This window comes from Nycticebus coucang, chromosome 14 (assembly GCF_027406575.1).
Source record: "Nycticebus coucang isolate mNycCou1 chromosome 14, mNycCou1.pri, whole genome shotgun sequence".
NCBI lineage: Eukaryota > Metazoa > Chordata > Mammalia > Primates > Lorisidae > Nycticebus > Nycticebus coucang.
In genome coordinates this window covers 48,194,314-48,217,451 of record NC_069793.1, presented here as the reverse complement: position 1 = coordinate 48,217,451, position 23,138 = coordinate 48,194,314, and the positions used below count along the sequence as shown (strand labels likewise).

General features: G+C 35.9%; 1 protein-coding gene and 1 non-coding gene across 15 annotated transcripts in view; one reads left to right on the top strand and one right to left on the bottom strand.

The window, feature by feature from the left end:
* Positions 1 to 23,138, bottom strand: part of SOX6 (SRY-box transcription factor 6) — a 667,807-nt gene that overhangs the window by 160,324 nt on the left and 484,345 nt on the right. The gene's annotated exons all lie outside the window — the stretch shown is intronic.
* Positions 8,769 to 8,875, top strand: LOC128566092 (U6 spliceosomal RNA). The gene has a single exon (XR_008374388.1). It is a non-coding gene; the product is annotated as a U6 spliceosomal RNA (small nuclear RNA).

Sequence of the window (23,138 nt, the reverse complement as noted above, 5' to 3'; positions counted from 1 at the left end):
TACACTCATATAGCATTTACAGTGTGCCAGATATTTTTTAAGTGCTTTATATGTATTAACATATTTAATTTCCAAAACATCGTCATGAAGAAGGTACTGTTATATACCCCATTTTATAGAAAAGCTTCTCTATAAAAGCTTTTATTGACCTTGAAAATCTCAAGGTCAAGGAGCTAACAAGAGGAGAGTCCATGATTTGAATTCAAGCAGTCTGGCTCCAGAATCCTACTCTTAACCAATGTTTCATACTGTCTAATGACACAGTGATTTTCAAGGCTAGCATCGTGGGCCAGGCTGTGGGAGTAGGGGTGATGAGGAAAGGAGAAATCAAAGGGAAGTAAGGAATCTCTTGAAAATTTCAGGAAGAAAATATATAGTGTGTGAATTAGTATATACAGGTATACTCAGTTGCTTATGCTTTATTTTATTGTACTTCACAGATAATGTATTTTTTACAAATTGAAGTTTTGTGGTAACCCTGCTGCCGATCAGCACCCTTTTCCAACACCATGTATGTGCACTTTCTATCTCTGTGTCACTTTTGAGCAATTCCCATATTTTAAACTTTCCATATTATATCTGTTATGGTCATCTCTGATCAATGACCTTTGATGTATCTGTTATAATTATTTGGGGGTACTACAAACCATGCCCATATAAGGCAGTGAACTTAATGATAAATATTGTGTGATTCTACTGACTGGCTGTTTGCTCTCTCTCTCCTCTCCTCAGGCCTCCCTATACCCTGAGACAGAACAATGCTGAAATCAGGCCAATTAATAAGCCTTTAAAGTCCTCTAAGTGTTCAAGTGAAAGGAACGGTCTCTCACTTTAAATAAAAAGCTAGAAATAAGTTTAGGAAGGAAGATACTCAGAAAGCTGAAATAGCCTGTAAGTTAGGCCTATTTTGCTAAACAGCCAAATTATGAATAAAAGGGAAACTATTTAAAGAAAATTAAAAGTGCTACTTCACTGAACACATGAATGATGAAAATGCAAAACAACTTTATGAGGTTGGTGAAAGATTTAGTGGTCTGAACAGAAGAAAAACCAGCCAAAAAATACCCTTAAGCCAAAGCCTAATCCAGAAGAAGGCCCCAATTCTCTTAAATTCTCTGAAGGCTGAAAGAGGTGAAAAAGCTGTAGACAAAAAGTTGGAAGTTACCAGAGGTCAGTTCATAAATTTTGAGAAAAGGAGCTATCTCTGTGATATAAAAGTGCAAGGTGAAGCAGCAATCACAAATGGAGAAACTACAGAAAGTTATCCAGAAGATCTGGCTAAGATCATTGATAAAGGAGTCTACAAGAAACAACAGATTTTCAATGGAGACAAAAGAAGTTTTATAACAGAAGATAATAACAGAAGCCATCTAAGGCTTTTGCAGCTAAAGAGAAGACAGTGCTGCCTTTAAAGTTTCAAAGGACAGGCTGACTGTCTTGTTATGAGCTAATGCAACTGGTGACTTGAAGTTGAAGCCAGTGCTCATTTACCATTCTGAAAATCCTAGAACGTTTAAGAATTATGCTAAATCTACTGTCTGAGCTCTAGAAATTGAACAAAGCCTGGATGACAACACAGCTATTTACAGCATAGTTTATTATATATTTTAAGGTCACTGTTGAGACTCACTGCTCAGAAAAAAAGAAAAAAAGAGTCCTTTAAAAATATTATTGCTCACTGACAACACGCTTGGTCACCCAAGAGCTCTGATGGAGATGAAGAGAGAGATTAATATTGTTTTCACGCCTCCTAACATTCTGTACCCCACAGACCCAACTTTCAAGTCTTACTATTTAACAAATAACTGTACTTTCCATAAAGCTGTAGCTGCCATAGACACTGATTTCTCTTATGGATCTGGGCAAAGTAAAATGAAAACCTTCTGGAAAGGATTCACCATTCTAGATACCATTAAGAAATTTATGATTCACGGAAGGAGGTCAAAATATCAACGTTAACAAAAGTTTAGAAGCAATTGATTCTAACCCTCATGAATAACTTTGAAGGGCTCAAGCCTTCAATGGAGGAAGTCACTGCAGGTGTAGTGAAAATAGCAAGAAAACTAGAATTAAAAAAACTCAGACCTACCATGTGCATTGCACATATAGCTGGGTGATTTATAACACTGACTTCAAATATACAAATGTAAATCGGGTAACCAAAATGTGTATACCCCTGTAACACTCTGAAATAAAAAATAAATTAAAAAATTAAAAAATTAAAAATAAGTGGAGCCTAAAGATGTGACTGAATTGCTGCAATCTCATGATGAAACTTGAATAGATGAGGAGTTGTTTCTTATGGATTAGAAAAGAAAGTGGTTTCTTGAGATGGAATCTATTTCTGGTGGAGATGCTATGAACGTTGTTGAAATGACAACAAAGGATTTTGAGTATTTCGTAAATTTAGCTGATGAAACAGTGGCAAAGTTAGAGAGGACTGATTCCAATTTTAAAAGAAATTATCCTGTGGGTAAAATGCTACAGATAAATCGTTTTTGTGAAAGGTACGGCCAATTGATGTGGCAAACTTCATGGCTGCCTTATTTTTAGAAATTTCCACAGCCATTCCAATCTTCAGCAGTGGGCAAGATCCTTTATCAGCAAAAATATTGCTACTCATTGAAGGCTCAGATGATCATTAGCATTTTTTAGCAAAAAGAATATTTGAATTAAGGTATATACATTGTAGACATAATGATACTGCACACTTAATAGACTAGTGTAAAAATAACTTTTATATGCACTGGGAAATAAATTCACGTGACTTACTTCATTGAGAAATTAACTTTGTTGTGGTGGTCTGTAATTTAAACTACAATATCTCTGAGTTATGGCTGTGTAAGTTTACAGTCTCTCTAGGCCAAAAACTGATTTTCATCAACACGTATTTGTAATACTGGCTTCACCATGTCTATGAGGAGAAAAAACAGCACTAGGCATCATGCTCACTCACACACTACCTAAGAAAAACTCACAAATATTTAAAATAATACATATCTTGGAAGATAAAAATAATCTTGTGTGTAACAATATTAACCTAATGTAAAACTTCTGTAACTTTAAATAATTGTACACGGTGTTTTGTTTCTCTAGAGAGCATGTGAGTTTTAAAAGGTTAAGAATAGTAAAAGTAGAACTTCTATTTGATCCTGCAATCCCATCACTAGGTATCTACCCAAAAGAAAAAAAGCCATTTTACCATAAGGATATATGTCCTTAAATATCCATAGTAGCCCACTTTACAATTGCAAAGATGTGGAAACAACCCAAATGTCCTTTGACACGTGAATGGATTAATATTTAACTGTGGTATATGTGTACCGCAGAATACCATTCAGCCATAAAAAATGAGGTGCTTTTGAATCCTTTGTTACAACTTGGATGGATTTGAGGAACTCTTTCCTAAGTATCACCAGAATGGAACAACAAGCATCATATGTACTCAATACCTATTTCAAATTTGTAGATTAACAATAACATGCTCGCATGAGAGAAAAACTTACTTAAATCCAAGAAGGGATCACTGGGATTCTTCTCGGTGGGAAAAATGTGCAAGCGTATGACACACTTCTTGCTTGAAAGATTCAATGACAACTTAGACTTTACCTTACAAACAAACAATGCAACCCAATTGCATGTACCTTCATATTAATCAGAAGTAAAACAAAAAGAAGAAGAAGAAAGAAAGAAACACTGGATAATAAAATGTTAATTGGTTAGATGTCAAAAAACTATGCTGAAATACTGGTTATTCTACTATCTCACTTCTGAACCAGTAGGAATCAGTTTTCTCATATATAAAAGAGAATAATATTTCTATTGCTTACTGTAAGGAAGCAAGGTGAAAATTATCTAAAAGATGCAGAAATTTTCTTACAAAATGGAGTACTATGCAAATCTACTTTATTTCCCTGTATTTACTATTTCCTGGTTTACAGATAAACCTGGAAAAAATTCTTGCAAACATGCAATTTTTTAAATTTGTGGCTTCACCACAGTTCTGCATATAAAATTGACTCTATGAATAAAGAAGCTAAGGGAAATGAGACTTAGGACCTCCTGAAGACCTACCACATTCCAGAAAATATATGCTGGATACTTTTCTATTTTATCTCAATTAATCCATACAATACAATGCAGTAAGATATCATCATGCCTTTTATAGATAAAATTAATAGAGCCTCAGGAAGGTTAAGGCCAGAGTTACTAGCATGACAAAGCCAGAATTCAAGCTTAAGTAATTCTACACATTTGTTTTTTACTAAAACTGTCCCAATCTGTTCTTTATAACAATAAGATCCAGTGCAGGATCATGTGCTATCATGTCTTTTTAGTCTCCTTCAATCTGGAACAGTTACTCAGTTCCTCCTTGACCTCTATGACCTTAAAAATTTGAAAGATTTCAAGCCAGTTATTTTGTGGACTATCTCTAAATACTTTTTCTGATCTTTCTTTATGATTAGATTCACTTATACATTTTTTTTTTGAGACAGAGTCTCACTTTGTCGCCCTCAGTAGAGTGCTGTGGCATCACAGCTCACAGCAACCTCCAACTCTTGGGCTTAGGCAACTCTTCTGCCTCAGCCTCCCGAGAAGCTGGGACTACAGGTGCCCACCACAATGCCTGGCTATTGTTTGTTGCAGTTTCCCGGGGTCAGGTTTGAACCCACCACCCTCTGGGGCCAGTGCCCTACCCACTGAGCCACAGGTGCTGCCCACAGTTACACATTTTTTGACAGACATATCAAAAGAAGAGAAGCAATGCTGTGCTCTTTTCACTGTATCCTATCAGGTAACATATGATATCAATTATTCCCATCACTGTTAATTTTACCTGAGTAATGTTACCAAATTTTTCCACTATACTATTAAACTTTTTACATCTTTCTTTTCTTTCTTTTTTTTTATTGTTGGGGATTCATTGAGGGTACAATAAGCCAGGTTACACTGATTGCAATTGTTAGGTAAAGTCCCTCTTGCAATCATGTCTTGCCCCCATAAAGTGTGACACACACCAAGGCCCCACCCCCCTCCCTCCTTCCCTCTTTCTGCTTTTACACCTTTCATTTTCCTAATTATTGGGTGGGGATATATTTGAGACTATGTAACTAGGCCATTCTTCGTCTAACTCTCATCCAATAGTTTCAGCATCCCTTGATGTTTCTTATCTGAATTCATTACTACTAGGATGGCTGTCAAGTAATTTCCTTTCCAAAACGTCTTGTATATTCCTTAGTTGGCACTCTACTGTAAGAAAGAGCTTTCTCTTCTACAAATATGTAGATATATATAATATATAAAATTATATATTATAATTGTAATATATATTACATATGTATATAATTTGCTTGGGTGAATCAGAAAAGATGCTGTTGACTGTGTTTCTTGGAAGTGAAATAATGGACCATAACACAGTTTGTTTCAAAACTTTCATTATGATCCACGTATCAGTGTCAATTCATGGATCTTTATTCTATTAAATAGGACAAATCCATTATCATCATTTTTTTGATGCTTAAATTGGACTATATATAGACACAGATTGTCTCTTTAAGCCAGATTTTGCATCCTTTTGTTATGCTCCTATAATTCTTTAAGCACTTCCTCACTTTCTGGACTAATAAAATACTCCAAATTTATCCTATAGTTTCCCTTCCCCAGGCCAAACTCCTGAGAATGGTATTTGGAAGCCAAGATCTGAGTGCAAAGTATTTACACTACTACTGGGGTATACTTTGCTTATGGGCCCTCTCAGTGGACAAAGCTAAGATAAATATTTAGTTATATATTATACACACTTCCACACATTTATGCCTATATTCACTTATACATACATACATTTAGAGATATCAATATGTTAATGTAGTCATATATATATATACACACAACTATGGATTCACATTAATACTTCTAATTCCAATCCAACACAAGTTATATATATGTGCATGTATGTATCTCACATACATAGTTCATATAAACACACACACAAATAGATACATACTTATTTTCTCTATTTTCTACATAGTACAAACCAATCTCTGGATCCTGCTGAAACACTTCCCCATTTGACAGTCTTCATCTAGTAAAATCCAACTTTTTTTTTTTTCAGATTAATATGAGGGTACAAATGTTTAGGTTACATTGTTTTCATTTCTAAAGTAAAGTTCAAGCTGTAGCTTAATCACCCAGGGGATGTGCTGAATACCCACACCTTGTGCACATTAGGTGAGATTCCACCAATCACCCTCCTTCCTCTCCCCTCAGCTTTCCCTGATCTCCCCCCCACTTTATCCTCCTCTCCCCTCCCTCTTGCTAGACTATACATTTTCTTTTGTGTGGGTGTTTAGTTGTTTATACATAGGATTCATATTAGTATTGAGTACACTGGATACGTTTTTTCCTCCTTCTTGAGATACTTTACTAAGAAGAATGTGTTTCAACTCCATCCAGGTAAACACAAAAGATGTAAAGTCTCCATCTTTTCTTATGGATGAATAGTACTCCATGGTGTACACATACCACAATTTGTTAATCTATTCATGGGTTGATGGACATTGGGGTTGTTTCCACATCTTGGTAATTGTGAATTGAGCAGCCATAAACATTCTAGTGTAAATGTCCTTTCAGTAAAAATGATCTTTTTCTTCTGGGTAGATACCTAGTAATGGGATTGCAGGATCAAATGGAAGGTTGATGTTTAGTTCTTTGAGAATTCTCTATATATGGAAATAAGTATGGAGAATTCTCAAAGACTAACAGTCAGCCTTTACAATGTTCTCTTCTCTCCGCATCCACGTCAGCATCCTTAGACTCGGCATTTTGTGATGTGGGATAATCTCACTGGAGTTAGGTGATATCGCAAAGTAGTTTTGGTTTGCATTTCTCTGCTGATTAGGGCAATGAACACTTTTTGATGTGTTTGTTGGCCATTCATCTGTCATCTTCAGAGAAGTTTCTGTTCAAGTCTCTTGCCCACTGATAAATGGGGCTGTTTGCTCTTTTCTTTGTTCATATAGAACCAGAAAAAAAAAATAGCCAACATAATTTTTTTTATTAAATCATAGCTGTGTACAATAATGCAATCATGAGGTACAATGTGCTGGTTCCATATACACTCTGAAATATTTTCACTGAACTGGTTAACATAGCCTCCATGGGATTTTCTTAATTATTGTGTTCAAACCCTTATACTCTACACTTAAATCTGTAGGTATCACATTACCAGACTTCCGTTATACTACAAGTCTACAGTGATCAAAACAGCCTGGTACTGGCACAAAAATAGAAATATAGATCTATGGAATGGAACAGAGAAGCTACAGATGAACCCAGCCACTTATCATCATTTGATCACTATCTGATCTTTGATACACCAAACAAAAGTAAGCACTGGGGAAAAGAATCCCTGTTTAATAAACAGTGCTGGGAGAACTGTTTATCCACATGTAGGAGACTGAAACTGGACCCACACTTCTCACCATTGACAAAAATTCGATCTCATTGGATAAAAGATTTACATTTAATACACTAACCTATAAGTTCTAGAAGAAAATGTGGGGAAAACTCTTGACAAAATTGTTCTGGGAAAAGATTTTATGAAGAAGACCTCCTTGGCAATTGCAACAACACCAAGAAAAAAATAAATGGGACATGATAAAGCTAAAAAGTTTCTCCATGACTAAAGCAGACAGACAGCCCTTAGAATGGGAGAAGATATTTGTACGCTGTGAATCTATACAAAGGGCTGATAACTAGAATCTACAAAGAACTAAAATTAATCAACAGGAAAATATCAAACTCTTGCTAAGTCATCACCCTGATAAGCTACTTTCTTTACAAGGCCATCGACCCTCACTGGGCTGCCACCAACCCCGTTACCTTCTTCTAATGGGCTTTTGGACTGAATTAGAAAGGGAGGGAGGAAAATGAGAAAGAAAAGCCTTACTATCTTTTGGACTTATGTCCCTACTTCCTACGAAGATCACAGGTTTTGAAGCCACAGAGACCTAGGCTTGATAACCTGACAAAATGACTAGATGGTAACCTTAGCTTCTTCACCTTGAATGGTGATAAAACCCATGCTGCTCAATATTTATGAAGATTAAAGAAAATGCACATAAAGATACTGGTTCAGTGCCTGGAAGGCTATAAATACTTACTATCAAATTGTCACATTTAGACTGAAGCACCAGAATAATGAGTATTTACACCTTGGTACTGGGGGCTAGAAAGGTGAAATACCAGCAGAAACAACCGAAGAATTAGCTTTGGCACTAGATATCACCACTCAAGAACCTGGCTATTTGGCCATTAGCGGTATGTTTCGGTAAGAATAGAGAAGAAATACATTAAGTAAAGTGGAAGTAATATAACAAAAAGTGTTTTTAAAACAGAAATTTAAGCACAATTAGAATAGATGCTCACAACTAGAATAAAAATATCCCTTTATAAAGCTCAACATATAAGATAAAAGAATAAAGGTTATCCTATGGTCACAAGTAGCATTTGAGTTTCTCAATTAGATTTCCATTTGAAAACATTTTCATGAGGAGATAATATGTCCATGCTAAGATGAGAATGAAATGAGATTAAGGCATTCTCATTTGAGTGCCTAAAAAGGTGATGAGACAAGTTGCCATCTCTGACTACTTCATCCTTTACAATATAATAATAATGAAACTCCTGTGTCTTAGAGAGCAAACACTTTCATGTCATCTGGATATCTTTTAAGAGTCCACAAGAATTTCTTTCACAAAACATTTCCTGTGCTCGCTTCCGCAACACATATACTAAAATTGGAACGATACAGAGAAGATTAGCATGGCCCCTGCGCAAGGATGAGACGCAAATTCGTGAAGCGTTCCATATTTTTAAATCCAAATGGCAAAAAAAAAAAAAAACATTTCCTTGAGGGTAAAAGGGTAGTGGAGTTTGAAATAGTTAAGCATAGCACTGCCAATCTTGCTTTATTTTATTTATTATTTATTTATTTTATTTATTTTATTTTTTTGAGGGAATCTCACTTTGTTGCCCTGGGTAGAGTGCTGTGGCATCATAGCTCACAGCAACCTCAAACTCTTGGGCTTAAGCAATTCTCTTGCCTCAGCCTCCCGAGTAGCTGGGACTACAGGCACCCACCAAAATGCCGATTTTTAAAGATAGGGTCTTGCTCTTGCTCAGGCTGGTCTTGAACCTGGGAGCTCAGGCAATCTACCTGCCTCGGCCTCCCAGAGCGCTAGGATTACAGGCCTGAGCCACAGAACTGGGCCCCAGTCTTGCTTTTTAAGTCACTTCCTGCCTCAAGTTCTGCTTAATCCCTTCCCACCAAAAGCAGACCCAGATGAATGCTGAAAACTTTCCTCCTTTTCATCGTACTTCTTAAATTTCTTATCTCTTTCTATCCACATGAAACAAAAACAACTTGGTTCACATCGGCACCCCGAAAAGCACAGCCAATTTACCACTCTGATGTTCCAGGTTAGCTTTAAATCTTTCCTAGTTACTCTCCTCTTCCCTAAATTCTGTTATTCAGTGTGAAATTTGAAACTGGCTAATGACTGCACACCAGAAATTCTGCCTGACATAAAAATGTGAATTACCATGAACCTCTTAGTTTTTCACACACCTTTCAAAGGAGATTACCATTGCTTAATAACTACTTGGTCATAGCATCTCTTTGTACAAACACCAACTGCTAATTAACAAATTATAAAAAAGCAAGCAATCTGCAGTACCTTAGATAGCCATTGAAATGTAGCGTTCCACGGCTGTCTGCGCCTGCTTTAGCTGATTAACAAATACAGTGAATGTAACATTGTGGCTTCTCAACATTTCAGGAAATATTTTAAAGAAACTTAAACTATGTTCTGCCAATCAGTTGAGTTAGACCACCCATAGCCATTTTTTTATTCTTCATTGTTTGAATAATACGGGAGGAAATTTAGTGTATATTCTCTTCTTCCTGTATTTTCCAGCTAGCTTAAGCTGTTGTCTTCACAATTGCCTCCCAGCTGCTGCGACTTGTGGAAACAACAGACCCTGCTCTGTTGTCTGGAAAAAGCGAGGATTGTTATGAGTAACTTTATTGCAGGCACATGAGTGTGTTAAGACTTTAAAACACGCTCAAATGTCATGTGCACACCCAATGACGGGCAAGAATAATCATGAAAAAACAAGAAATCTATGTCTATGAAACTGTGTTGGACAAAATGGGCCATTCATTGTGTCCCCCTGGGAATGCCTGGACTCTGCAGTCAGAAAACAAAAAAGGCACTTTTTTCCTACCGTAGGCTGAATGCTTAGCTTTGCCATCTGAGCCCTAAGAAAATACGGGCCCCAGTACTGCTGGCGCACCCACGCACACTAAAAAATATTAATGCCTTTCTCTCCTCGCTTTTTTCCAGGCATCCCCTGTGTAGGCTGTAGCCAATATAATGTCAACACAAAGAGAAAATAGTTTATCTAACATCAGTCCCCCACAATTTCCCTCTTGTCCTCAGTTAATCGCACTTCCAGCATTAAGAAGAAGAAGAAAAAGAAGAAAAGATAATCTTTACTCGACTGGAAAACTTGTCTGTGGCAGATTTTTATCCTTAACAATAGTCCCTTCAGTTCTCTGACATGTTCGTTATTATTATTGTTTTTACCAAATACTAGGTAAGCATGCTTATTTGTCTCCAAATCGTCTTCTTCCCTTGGAGCTTATGAAAGTTATTTTGTGGGGTAAAGTTTGTCAACCACTCTGCAAGAATATGCCTCTTCTTAACGTCACTGCCTTGTGTCCCTCCTGTCAGTGTGTGCCTGTGTAATACACAAATGGAATGGTAACTGAAACTCCAAAATTATTTCGGCTCAAACACATTTTAATACACATATTTCACTGGAAGTTCAAGGTTTCTATGCTTTATTGCAATTTTCAACCACAGTTATTTTATGTCAGCAGACAAGGTAAGTTATTCACTGATTTTCCTAGATAGATACACTACACTTTGATGGTCTACTGTAGACTCTACAGTAATTTCCTTGGCAGCTGAACCAGCAGAAAGAAAATGTGCAATAAACAGATTTCCAAAACAGTAAGCTTTTGCCCAGGATCTTCAATCTTGACACTTTTTAGTATGTTCCAGGAAGAAACACTGGCAGAGTATGCTTCATTACAAAATAGGGAAATGGGAGTCTGATAAATCATTAAAGACTATAAATTCCCATTTCATCTTTCTTTCCAGAGCTCAGCTATTGCTCTTGTATTCCTGCCCAGCAACCACTGACTTCAGAACCTGTGAGAGACAAAACTGGAAAAGAGAAAATACTTCTTTGGTGTTCCTTTTTTTTTTTTTTCAATTAGCAATAGTAGAACATTTATGTCAATTCCTTTGACTAGAAAAAGTATTTTATCGTCATCAAGTTTAAACATGTGCCTCATATTTAGCTAATGAGCAAATGACTTGAAAAGGCAACAGCTGGAGAAGAGAGATATAAATTTTGTCTGACAATAAAATGTGGTTATCTTTTATTTAGCTAACTGGTGTTAATGACCCGGCAGCAGCCAATGCCAAAAGACAAGCCATTGTGGGTATGTGTGTACATACCAGCAGAAACCAGGGTGTGTTCAGTCAAACAACTAGCTGTTTCGACTACACCTCTCCCGAAACAATTGATTTGACTGAATTAACCAGTTGGGTTTAAATCTATAATCAAATTAGGAAGCTGGAAAGCATTTTAGAGATCATGCAGTTACTCGAGTCTAGGCCAATTCATTCATTTTTTAACATAATTGTATTGAGGCACTGAGACAAGACCACTCAAGTTGGTGTCAAAGCCAGTGTAAAGACGCAGTCAGAGGCATAACCTAATATTATTTATTATAAGAATGAATTAAAAGACTTGGCATTAATTAAATAGGTAAATAAGACTACATTTCTTTAAATTGGGAAGAACTACTTTTACAGTAACCACTATTCAAAAGGAGGGAAATCTGCCAGGCCAAAATGCAGACCCAGAGTTCATCTCAAATACTTTCACACAGACAGGAACGGCCTTGCACCAGCAATGCTCCCATGGTGGTATTCTGTGAAGATGCTAGGGGCTAGCCATGAGCACAAGAGCTCATACAAGAATACCTCATGGAAGCCACTTAGGACGGTCCTGAATAATACCTCTCCATCCTTCTCTCAAATGTCAATTTGATTTCAGGAAGTTTTCTAGTACACATAGCCTAAATAAGATTTCCTCCCTGTCCTAGACCCTAAGACCTGTAAACATGGAAAACTCACGCTGAAGTAATAATGAGCAAAGAGTACACAGCTAGTTCTGTCTCTAAGGCGAAAAGATAATGCACTTACAACCTAGCCAGCCATCAGACCCGCCATGAATTTGTTTTAACAATTCAACAACATCACCATTCCTCATTCATCCACTTAGCTTAATTTTCCTAGCATCACTTTCACTGCTGAGGGTGTCTCTATTAAGCCATTTTTTTTTGCATCATTAACTTTTAACCAGGCATCGATAGCTTTATTGTTTAAATTGCGTATGACTTTATTTAACGTCAGCATTTCTTCTAGCTTGTGACAAGAAGTCACATTTTATAACTAATTAAATTGATCCCTGGGAAGCAAAAGCCACTAAACGGGATTATTCGTACCCAAGTGTCAATATATTAAATCAAAGGGCTAATGAGTTGGGTCACTGCTTCTTTTATTGGGAGGCTACAGCAGAATAGGACTCATATTATCCTCTATTTTCTGCCTTAACAATCAATTTTCTTTAAACCAAAAGGCAGCTAATTAATACTTTTGGATCTTATAGTAAATAAGATCCAAATACTTTTGGATCTTTTGTAACATATAAATAGGAAACGTAAAATTTTCTTTGATGACATATGCAATATATTTTTTGTATCTCTTTATGACACCAGGTCACAAAAACATCCAAGATGATCTAAAAGGTGTTTTGCAAGCAAATGATTTTGAGAAGTTCTAGGTTTCAACTACTAACATGATGGGTATAAATCAAGATGAAAATCTGCCTCTTGGAGCTGACAATAGTGCCTAACGAAAGTGATTAAGAAATGACTAAATTTGTCATGTCAGCTTTTCCTATTGCTCTTGCAGCTGCTGAGTAATGCTTTGAATGATTTCTCTATTTACGTTTTGGACACTACTTTTAAAATTCATCACCTAATAATTCATACCACTCACTGTTGTCCACATTACTTGGCTTCTTTTGATATAAACAATAAAGCTTCTGTTTTATTGTTGCTGTCAGTTAATCTGACCAATTCAACTTACTCGAAGAGAAAATTTCATGTCTAATTATTTGTATCTGTAAATTTTACACTTTGTTTAGGAGTATTTCACCCCATATTATTTCAGCATTTGAGAAAGAAAAAAAAAAACAACTCATCAGTCACACCGAACATCTTACCTCTCCAAAAACATAAGGGATGTGGTCAATAAATCACTACTATCATACAATTATATGAAAAATATGGCACGTTAAAAATTTACTTCTATAAAATTAGGCTTGGTGGCAAATGTCTTATGACAATGAGGAGAATACCTCTAGGAAACATAGTACTGAGGTAGGAATAAAAATGAGGATAAAAAGAATATATACACAAACCAACTGTAACTACTGGATAACAAATTCAAGCAATGCCTTTAATTTTGGTATGAGAACTTCATTTTTGTATATCTGGCAATTAGCCAAAACAACCCCAGTTTAAAGACAGCCCTAAGATCCTCCGGGTTGAATTAATATTATTTATCACATAATAAGTTGACAAAAGCCAATTCTGTTGATTTACCACCAGGATCAAATACATCATAGGGAACACCACAGATGTTTTTGACAAAAACATGTTCTTTCACCCAGACACAGTTTGCTTTTTCAAACATTGAATTAGGGTTTCTTTCTTTGTAGACACAGAGGTTCTTTTTCGAAGAAACCTTAAATAGTCACTTTTATCCATTTATAGATGTGTATGCTTTGGAGGTCAAGCATGTGCTGTTGTTTCTTACCACAAATGTTTTCCTTCATTTTTAATGGTCTAAAGTCACAGGCATGTTTGACCCCACCCACAGACAGCTCTGTTCAGTATCTGGAGAACTCAAGGCTAGCTAGAGATTACTGAAATACAGATGCTAACTTCACAAACAGAAAAGTATCCCCACACAGAACAGTGGAATGTGACACTGGACCATCAATAAGTTACAAAAATGAAACAAAACAAAACACTAATGACTGTTTTCTCTGGAATGTATGTGCATTTGAAATCGGAGAATATTCTTTTAGGTTAATATAGACTAGTGATCTAAGCAAATATACTAAGATGTTCTCAATAAACACTTGATTCTATTATTTAATAATGACTGAATTAACTAACAGTACATTTCCCTCGACTTCCTAGCTTCATATTTTAATTTAGACATACACACACATCACCAAAGCAAAGATACCAGAGCTGATATATTAATGTTACTTTCTTTAAGGGGAAAGAAAAAAAAAAAAAGAATACCCTTAGGAAAGGGAAAAATTTGGGGAACTGATAGTTGTCCCAAATTATTTTTACAGGGATATATGAGTAAGTTTTTCTTTTTTTTTTAATTTTATTATTTTTTAATTTCAATTTAACATGAAGGAACAAATTTTTAGGTTACATTGTTCTCACTCCCGAGGTAAAGTCCAAGCTGTAGGAGAGCCCCCCACCCTGAGGTGCTAAATCCCCTTGCATTGTGCACATTAGGTGAGATCCTATCATCCAAAAAATGGATCAAGTACCTCTGATAGTATCAGTTAAACAAATAAATATTATAAAATATCTCATCCAGTTTCCCCAAAGACAATAGAATAAGAACCCACACCACTCCCTGCTAAGCACAACATGAGCAATCAGAACACCTATGAGATGGAAACCCACGAGGTCCAACAGAACTCCACCTATCTCACTGTGTCTCAAGGGTACAAGTCACAGTAACGATCACTGAGCTCCAGGCTCCCTGACCCAAACATATTTACTTCTTCTAGTTGCTACTTCCGTCAAATGCCCACAGAACTGAAGAGGGCAGAGATGCATTATGGGGCCCAAAACTCAACTGTTCCAGCTAAAACTGATTAGATGCTGACGCTGATTTTGACCTTTGATTCTAAGTCTTGCATCAGCCTCCAAAGCAGCTGCGGCTACAGGCATACGGTGCCACGCCTAGCTATTTTTAGAAACAAGGTCTGGCTCTTGCTCAGGGTGGTCTCAAACTCCTGAGCTCAAGCAATCCACCTGCCTCAGCCTCCCAAGGTGCTAAGATTCAGGCATGAGGCACTGTGCCCAGCCTTTAAGTTCTACTTTTCTGAAAACAAACTATGGTAAACTACCCAGGGCTTTACTGTCCAACAGTAATACTGTCCAACAATAAACAGAAATATCAAAGTGAAGTAAGACTGTAATTTATTCCTACTAGCTCAAATTACATTCCCATCTTCCTTATAGTAGCTAACACTATCCATAGCTTTGTTTTATGTGTTCTATATTATGTGTCTGTATTGGACAAATGCAAGTCAAATGCAAAAGCAAACATAGCTTGAGGCCAACAATGAACATACATTACATATCTTAGTATTATAAACAACCATGCTGTCATCAGGATTCTAAGTAGAGTTTGCATATACATGGAAAAAAATAAAGAAAGAAGCACAATTGATCAGTGTAAAAGGAAAAATAAGAGGAGGAAACAATCATCTCAGTAGAATAAGAACACCCCCCCACCAATCAACATGCCGCAATAAGTTACAAGATTGCTCCAATCTTTTATGTGACTTCCCCTTTAAGCCTCATATCCCTGTGCAGTATTCTTTGCCAACCTAGGAAGCCTTATTTTAAATTGTATGCAATCTACAGAAATGAGCTATTGATGCTTCTCTCTGCTCTCTGATGCTCCCTTTTTGCCTTTTAAGTGACTCCTCTCCATCCTTTAACCAGACCTTTTCTAATCACCTAGCTCTGAATTAAATTAAGTACAGTGGTCTTCTGAATCATTCAACCACAGTCTAATTGATTTTTTAAAGCCACTTAATATTTGCCCATGAAAAATATGCAAAGTAGCAAAGACAAAACAAGAGAATTATAGTGATATGCACATCACATTTTCCTGTCCCCAAATAAAACTGTGCAAAAAGCCACAAACAAGCACACAGGCATCTATCTGCCTTAATAAATTTGTACCTTGAGTTCATAACCAGGCATTTCCTGGGCAACCAGTCTTTCAGGGAGTGTTCAAATATTTGTAGTGGGGCAGTTTGGGCTGCACATATTTTAGTTCTTATTCACACATTCCTCCTTTACAAGTTGTGAACCTGGTAAATTTCCGGTTTTGAGACTATTGCTCCTTTTCTGTAGGTAGTCCTTGAATTACCCTTTTTACTTAACTGTGGAGTGGTGAGTCAGGCTCATAGTTAGAAAAAGAAAAAAGATTTCATTTTTTTCCTTTTGAAATTATTTTCCCAGCAGCCTATGTTCCAGTTCCCAATTTGACAAATGGACCTATAGATCTCTCAGTCAAAACTTCAGCTCTGAGGAATACAAATAACATGGTTAAGATCCAGGGCTCCAGATTCACACAGACAAAGAGTAGAGTGCAGTAATTAAGAGCACAGATTCTAGAGCCAGACTAAGTGTGAAAACCAGCTCTGTCACTTATTAAATGTATGACCTTGGACAAGTTACACTTAGCCACTCTATGCCTCAGTTTTTTACTTATAAATGGGGATAGTATAAACTTATTTTAAGGATTCAATGAGTTAAAACATCTAGGGCCTTATAGTGTTTAACATACAGTAATCACTATATAGGTATCTGCCATTGTTAATTAGATTAAAGTCCTATCTATGTCACATATTGTGATAGCTTCAGAAAGCTGCTTGACCCCTCTTAAACGTCCATTTTCTCAATGGAAACAGGGGATTATTGTGTCAGTTAACACACACACACACACACACACACACACATAAGGCATTCATTGTAGTACCTAGTACATTGTGACCATTTAATAAACACTAGCTATGACGTTAACATGGATTTACTGTCACCCTAGTTTATCTTCCTCTTCCATAGTATGCTTTTATTAAATATGAACCAGTTCCACAATGATTCTCTACTGTTTTCCCATTCCGAGTGCAATCTTTATTCTGACAAACGTATCTCCCTTGGTTCCTAATAAAAACTCTTCTACCACAGAAGTGCATCTTCATATATGTGCTACACAACAAGCTAATTTTCACTTCTTTGCTTTAGTATCCACTCTCATATTGCCCTCCCCTTCTTTATGAATATCCAATTCTCACCTACTTGCTAAGACTGAAGTTCTAGAAAGTTCCATCTAATTTGCTATTTGTTTCTCTGAGTTAGGTGTGTTAGATGAGAAGAGGATAGACAGGTCCAAAGATTTAGATTCCAGTCATATCCCTGTCACTATGAAACTGTGAGGCCTAGAGCGTGTCACTTTGCCTTCTGGTCACAGTTTCCTCAAATACAAAATGAGTGAATTTAAATAGATAATTTCTAAGAGCCCTGTCACCCCCATCATTATGAGACCTACTGCATTTGTGTTTACAGTGCTATGCTTAACGTGGATGCTTCGCAAATACCTCATGATTCCAGAGCGGAACGTACATGAATCGATCAGTTGATCCCTTTGACACCATCTCTCCTTCTCAATGTTCACGTGTTCTCGTTCCTCCACCACTTTACCCTTTAAATGTTAAGAGTTTCCAAAGATTCTGCTGTTTACTCTCTTCTCACTCTCTATATTTCTAGGCAAACTCATAATTACTAAATCCATTCTAACTCAGACACCACTCCCAAGTTTCAAACCTACGTATCTAAAGGGTTTATCTCCCTAGATAATTTAGAATGTTGAAAATAGAACCCTTCAGCTCCTTCAATCTGCCAAACCTGATCAAAATCCTGTATTATGTGATCCGTCCACAGATACCTATCTGACATCACCATGTACCACTTTCAGCTTCCTCTGTCTACTCCATCTTCACTGGTCTCCTGGTTGCTGCTTAAAACATGCCAATAACAGACCTGCTTCACACACTTTATGATCCTGTTCCTTCTCCCTTGAATATACTTTTACACTAATTTCCACATCTCATTTGTTCAATTTATTCAAATAATTTCCTCAAAAAGGCCTTTCTGAGGAATCTCTATTTATAATACCCATCACTCTATGCTCTTACACCCATTTATAATACCCATCACTCTATGCTCTTACTCAACCTTAACATTTTTTCTTCCATAAAACTTACCAGTGCATGATATTATCTATTTGTTTTCAGTCTCTAATTTTCCAATCTTTTGTCAGTTTTATTCACTACTGTATTGCCAGCGCTTACAGCAGTGCCTAGCATATAGTATGTGCCTGATAAATATTTGTGGAATTAAAGAAACACCTATCCTGTTGAACAGAGGTGTCAACTCTGTTAACCAATGCAGAAATTGAGAGTTTAAATTTCTTTTTCCTCCCTACGTCCAATCAATCACTAATTCTATAGATTTATTTCCTCAGCGTCACTCAAATCCGTCTCCACATCTCTATTTCCACTCCACTGCCTTTGCTCAGACACTGTCACTTCTTTGCTTTTATATTACATCAGTAGGACTTTAAAGGTGCTTTTTGACTCTACCTTTAGCCTCCTTAAAACTATATACTCCCTACTGCTTTCAGAGTGATCTTTATGACAAGCAAATATCATCTAATTCTCTTACTTAAATTCTTTAAATGATTGCTCTTAATTTGTCATACAAAGTCCTTCAAGATCTGGCCTATAGTTATAATCCAACTTCATTTTGTCACACACACACACTTGTGCATCTCATTCTAGCCTTACCGAGAAACTAATTTATTTGCAGTTCCCAAATAAGCAATGTTCTTCATTCCTGTGAACCTTGTTTAGACACTTCTCTCTGCATGGAAACTTCCCATCCTGGTTCACATTCCCACTCCTATTTCAAAATTCAGATTTAGCTCAATTTCACTTCTTTGGGAAAACCTCTCTTGACCAGTCAATTGGAATTAAACACCTTTTCTTTGCAATCCCATGCTGGACAGCAACTGTACCTATCAAAACATAACACTTAGCACACTACACTGTTGTCATTTATAGACTGTGTGCTTCCAAAGGTAAGTGATTTGTATTTCTTCTTTTATCCTTAGTTCTAGATTAATGCCCAAAAAGTGGTAGAAATTTAGTAAGTAAAATGTATTAAATTCATTCAATCCAAAAATTGGTCAATTTTCACACTAAAACTAAATATATCTCTTCTTATTTGAATATTTTCAATGCCTCTAGACACTCTATCACCGGTTCTACCCATATCCTCCCTTAGCCCTTTCCGATGTCTCTATCTTTTTAAAGCTGATATCACCCCAAACTACCACATTCCTTGGTACATGTGTCATGCTCTGGTGGCTTTAATTGAGTATAACCCACAGGTATTGACTCGTTCTCTCTGCTAAGTTCTCTTTTATAAGATGTTGTATCATTCTCTTATATTAAAATGAATCAAAGAAACAACAAACAAATTAGTAAATCTCACCAGCAGTTATTTCTTTTCCCGTATCTCCTGAATCCCAACTTATCTTTATCTCAACTGTAATTTATGTATAAATAATATGATAAATTTATTTCTTCATATTTTTGGCAAGCTAAATGATGATGAAATATGTGTGTATGTATGTGCATTGAGCATACATTGAGCTTAGGAAAAATGGAGAAATTGAAGGCATGATTCTTACGAGTGATGAGTTCTTATCTACCTGATTTATGGGTAGGAAACATATTGTGAATGTAGTGTAGGCATTTATAATAAATAATTTTTCTCTATATAAATTTATCTACCATTATTAAAACTATGCCCTTTAGCAATTTACAGTCACCAAATATTTCTCTTACATTAACTCTGATGATTCTTACATCAACTCTGATGATTCTTACATCAGTCTTACAAGGCTGTGTCTGTGTGTGTATTCTGTTATCTTTTTACAGAAAAAACTCACAAAGGTTAAATGATATGTCTAAGACCACATGCCAAATAGACAACAGAGTCAGACTTTGAGATTTTTTTTTTAATACATGTCATCAACTTTCTTTAAAGTCTTTTTTCCCGTAAGTTAAGCCTCAAACTGATATATTTTTCCTAAAAAATACTGTAAACAAGTAGTTAATTAAGGTTAGGTAAACATATTTTAATTTGTAACTTAAAAAAAAACATTTACAACTATTCCTTCCGTAAGCACCTATACACACAAGTTCACTTAACTCAGTGTGTACCTAAACTATTCTTCCAATATCCTTTTTCTGCTCTCATTATAAGAGAATAAGACAATAGAAAGGAAGATTGGAGGGAGGTAGAAGGAAGGATAAAGAAAAAAACAGAAGAATTAAATATTCTAGGACAGGTTTCTATGGATTTTACTTAAGTCAGAGAATGTTACTGGTGTGATGGAATAGGTGGTAGGCCATGATCCTCAGCAGGGGAAAATTACACCTAACATCATTTGGCAGCTAACCAGTGTACACTCTTCATCTTCAAAAATGCACAAAACATGAACTAAGTGCATCGTTTACAGCACAAAAATAAGGTAATAGTTCCTGGAAGTTCACCATATTCCTAAATCAGATCTACCCATGTTACCACAGAAATATACACCTTTAAGAGAAGGCGTTCATCAAATTATTCATTGTTGCTACTGATGTTAGCCAATATACCTAAGACTAACTGTCTAAAATTACTGATGCTTCTTAGCTGGGACTAAAACCTGTTCTCTTACCCTCTACTCTAATTCAGACAAAAATCATTTCTAGCATGAGAAAGCTGAAGTTCATTAGAGATTCAAGACTTTTAGGATAAATATCAATATGTTAGTGTTTCTAATATTTCTCATCTTTTCTACCTATCTTATTTCTTAACATTTCATGCAATACTCCAAAACAGTTATGTGAAAAAAATTGGTATTCATTAACAAAAAAACTTTGCTTCCTCCTTTAATTTTTTTATTTAGCTTTATAGTATCAGGAGGTAATTTTATAGAGAAATATTAGGTGATATGAACTTATGAACTAAGAAAAAATAAGGCAAAAAGACCTTTACGCAATATTCTGGGTGATATAAGATCTAAAATATATACCTATGAGTTTTAGTAACCTAATAACTAAGCACACAACTTTGGAATCTTAAATTTTTGACAAAGTAGAATTTTAGGTTAAATTTAAAGTGTAATAAACCTTGTAACGTATAAATTTACTATTAAAATAGTCTCCTTTCTACTGACTTTTATGGCCTTCCAGAACAATTAGACTTTTGATAAGTCTATTTCTACATATAAAAATCTATTTAATACAACAGAACACTGGGATAGGTGAAACTTCATTACCAAACGTGTGTAAAGTGACAGAATCTAGGAGACAGTACTGAAACATAGAGCAAAGCCTCGAAAGTCTATTTTTTCATACCAATTCTTCCATAGACAAAGTCATGTTGGGAGAGGACACTCTGAAAGGTGGCTAACTAACCTACCAGAAATGCAGAGCTCAATCATATTGGCAAGATCTCATAAAATTGCCCAGCATAATACTAATAAATTGTGATAATATATATACTTAATAGCATACATGGCTGCTACAGATTGGGTTTTCTAGAAACAGAATGTGAGACAAAGTTTAGGGTACAAGATATTTACTAGGAAACACCTGCGAATGGGAAAGAGGAAGAAACAAGATTGGACAGAAGCAGCAGTTGAACTATGTCAACAAAACTTCACCAGATTCAGCGTGAAGTTCAGGTATGAGTGTCTAGTTTCAGGCCAAAAAGGCCCAACCTTCACATCCATGTCCTTCACTCAAATGGGAAAACCATGGGAAGAATATGACTTGAGATTAACCAGCTCTTGGCATTGGAGGCAAACTCTTCAGAAACTGTATGCTTAGAGTACTCCTGTGGCTGGACAGCAAGTGCTTCCTTGAAGAAGGGCCTGGACAGCTCATGCCTGTGTCTACCATAATGACTTCTCTTATATATCACCTTGTAGTTTTATACTAAGTGTTAAAATTACTTAACAGAGATGAAGGCTAATGTGGTTACTTTTAACATAAAGGCAATAATAATAATAACCCTTTATATTAAAGTAGAATAGCCTGAAAACCTGTCAAAGAACACGGAAAATACATGGTCAGAAAAAAATTATGGACTGAGGATAAAAATTAACTTTAATGTTTCTTTTTTTTTTTTTTAAGCTTGATTCTATTCAGACTCCTAAATTTTCCTTCTTTCCTGAAGTCTACAAAAGTAGCACAGTGAGCCCAGGGGACTAATTATTTCTGGCTGTGAATTACTTTAAAATATTTCTAAGTTAGCAAAGAATTTTTGGAGCTGAGCTCCTTTTTGTAAATTTTTCAATTAACTCCAAATTCTTAGCAAAATTACAAGAAAGTTTTTAACTCTTTATCCAAAACTAATGATACTGGTTAATTAAATAACATCCAGTATCTTTAGTTCAAGAATCTGTATTATTCAACGGTTTGATTGCTTTATAATATTTTTGCCCTTTATTACACCCAGTTATGTACTGGTAAATCAGTCTGTTTGTTTTTTTAAGTAATTTAGAGCATTTGCCAGTTTCCACAGTGTATCACACCACGGTTGATTTCAATCTACCAAAATGATGTCTCTGGACAAGAAGTTAGGAAAAGATGCACACAATTCACTCCCTTGAGCCAGCGTGAGTCAGGTGTAGCAGATCCCTAGTGCAACTTCCTTTCTCCTCTTCTTGTTGTGAGATTTTATGAGGATTGTTCCACTTATAATTTGACAACCAACCTGTTATTTTTAACATTATACAAGACTTAAAGATAAAATTATTCCAGTAGCTAGTAGGCTCCAATAATTAACTATTCTTCTAATACAAATATTAAACATCAAGTTTATTTACAGTATTTGCCATGACAATTCCATGGTTGACAGTTTAGCGTGTCTCCCTAAAAATAAAAAAGGAAAACAACAGGAACTACATTTTAAAAGTTCACATCCAGTATAGATTTTGAAAAGGGCACAAATAGGGATAGATCTTATTTGACAAAAA